Genomic DNA, 2573 nt, shown 5'->3' with positions numbered 1-2573 from the left:
GATGAGTGCCGAGAAGTTACCTTTTGTCCTCCCGGCAGTCTTCACGATCGGACCTCATACTGACGATGAGGCGAGCCTCCTAAAGTACGCCAAGCTTATCTCTCCTCATGACAAGCTCTCCAACCATGTTAAAGAACTCGCTGAAGGTGTCATCAGGGGGAGACTTGTGTCTTGGCAGCCTCAATGACTATGGAACAGATTTTTAAAGGGACTAAAGAGTTTAAGAAGTGTTTGAGAAAGTACAACTTGAGCTTAACCAGTTTGGGCTATTAATCTACAATGCCAATGTTAAACAGCTCGTGGATGTGCGAGGTCATGAGTACTTCTCTTACTTGGGTCAAAAGACTCAGATGGAGGCTGCAAACCAAGCAAAAATTGACGTTGCAGAAGCCAAAATGAAGGGAGAAATAGGTTCAAAACTTCGAGAAGGGCAAACGCTTCAAAACGCTGCAAAAACTGACGCAGAAACCGAGATAATATCGACCCAAAGGAAGGGAGAAAGCAGAAAAAAAAAAAGAAATCCAGGTGAGGACTGATTTGAAGGTGTTCGAGAATCAAAAGGAGGCTGAGGCAAATGCAGAGTTGGCAAAGAAGAAGGCTGGATGGGCTAAGGAGCCACAAGTGGCCGAGGTCGAGGCTTCAAAAGCAGTGGCACTTAGGGACGCCGAGCTGCAGAGGGAGGTCGAGAGGATGAATGCATTGACACAGACAGAGAGGCTCAAGGCTAAGTTTCTGAGCAAAGCCAGTGTCGAATATGAAACCAAGGAATCTGATACTAGTTGCACAAATTGTTGTCCAGGAAACAGTTTCTTTTGCTTTCTATTTGGTTTTCATACACACTCCCCCCACTAAGAGATTACTTTTCACTAATCAATCTAGAGCCTACTTATACGACTTGATAATTAAGACGTAAATAAGCTCAATCAGATTATTCAAAAAAGCATAGCTAGTTGAATTTTTAAATAGTGGGCGTTTATCTTTCTTCCTAGCTGGTTTTCTGAAATGCATCACAATCTAATCTGATTGCTTTTGTCATAAAAAGTAAAAACTAAGGTCCAACAAGCATACTGGGATCTCTACGAGAAACAGAAAGCTGCAGAAGCATATCTATACCAAAAAGAGAAAGAAGCAGATGCTACTTTTTACAGGCGCCAACAAATCGTTGATGTAGAATTGTATGCAAAGAAGAAGGAAGCAGAAGGACTAATAGCCAAAGCACAAGCTGAAGGAATTTATGTACGCACTCTTCTCGACTCGTTTGGAGGCAATTATGCAGCCCTGAGGGATTACCTGATGATCAGTGGTCGAATGTTTCAAGAAATGGCCAAGATTAATGGCGAGGGTGTGCGTGGACTACAGCCCAAAATCAGCATTTGGACAAATGGAGGAGGAGAGGCAGCTGATGGCGCTGGAGGTGTTAATAGTGCCATGAAAGAGATAGCAGGGGTTTACAAAATGTTGCCACCATTGTTCAAGACTGTGAATGAGCAAACTGGGATGTTGCCTCCAGCATGGTTGGGCACCTTGGCTGACTCTGATCACTCTACCAAGTCTTGATATAATGCCAACAGATCAACAATTTACTTTTGAAGTCTTTTAAACTATATATAATCTCCATCACGCTCTCCATATTATGTTTGCTATTAGATTTTCTTTACGGGTTATCCTTCCTTTTTTTTTTAGTAAATCTAAAACAGGAATCTTGATTTTATTCATTCAATGTAAACTCAATAGTTTTCATGATACTGTCATTATTTCTTGAGATATTGGTATTGTGTCTTGATTGTTCTGGTCTATTTCTGCAGAATTTTCTAATTTTGAATCAATTAAGTTTATATAACGATTATATATGTTCCATTCTTAGTTAAGGAGGGTTAGAAATATTTAGTCTTAAAAAATATATTCTACACTTGATGTGACCAAATATACATGTTTGTCTTCTTATTCTTCTATGGCTTACATCAAGAGTAATAACTTGTAATATTGAAACCTCCTGCCAATCAAGAAATCAAATATCATGCGGTAACAAGATAATTTCTCAACCTCCTCCTGCTGTTAACAAGACCTAAATCAACAACTGAGAATCACATTGTTCTCAAATACAAGAATAAGCATGGAGAAGAAATTGCAGTGAGCATATAAATCACATTCTTGGAAACGCGCATTATGTGGTACGAGATTTGCTCAATGTGGTACTGTGCCATTGTGCGTGTATTTGTTACATGCACGAATGTGTTGATCAGCAGTATTAAATACGTAGGCTAACACATATTGGTCATCTGGTACATGAAAATAGTATAACATTGGTCATGTGTGCTTGTAATTATTCCAGAAGATGTACTTATTAATTAGACAAAATTCACATGTATAAAAATCCAAACCTTTTGAAAAAATAAAATTTCATTAAAAGCCAACTCGTTTAGATATTCATGCAACTCGTATAAAAACCTATAATCAACTGACAGGTGATAGCTTGTGTCAATTATACAGCAGAAATGGCGCCCATAATATACATGCCTCACAAGGGTAGTCCCTCTTATATATCAGTACCATTAGAGAACTATACCATGGTT

At 38.9% G+C, this 2573-nt stretch overlaps 1 pseudogene; it reads left to right on the top strand.

Annotated features, from left to right (window-relative positions):
• Position 1: 1 nt before the first annotated feature.
• On the top strand, positions 2 to 1764 carry LOC111389670 (annotated as a pseudogene).
• The last annotated feature ends 809 nt before the right edge of the window (positions 1765 to 2573 follow it).

The sequence above is a fragment of the Olea europaea genome, unplaced genomic scaffold, assembly GCF_002742605.1.
Source record: "Olea europaea var. sylvestris unplaced genomic scaffold, O_europaea_v1 scaffold6078, whole genome shotgun sequence".
NCBI classification, from domain to species: domain Eukaryota; kingdom Viridiplantae; phylum Streptophyta; class Magnoliopsida; order Lamiales; family Oleaceae; genus Olea; species Olea europaea.
Note: the sequence above shows the minus strand (reverse complement) of the source record. Positions and strands in the feature narration are given on the sequence as shown.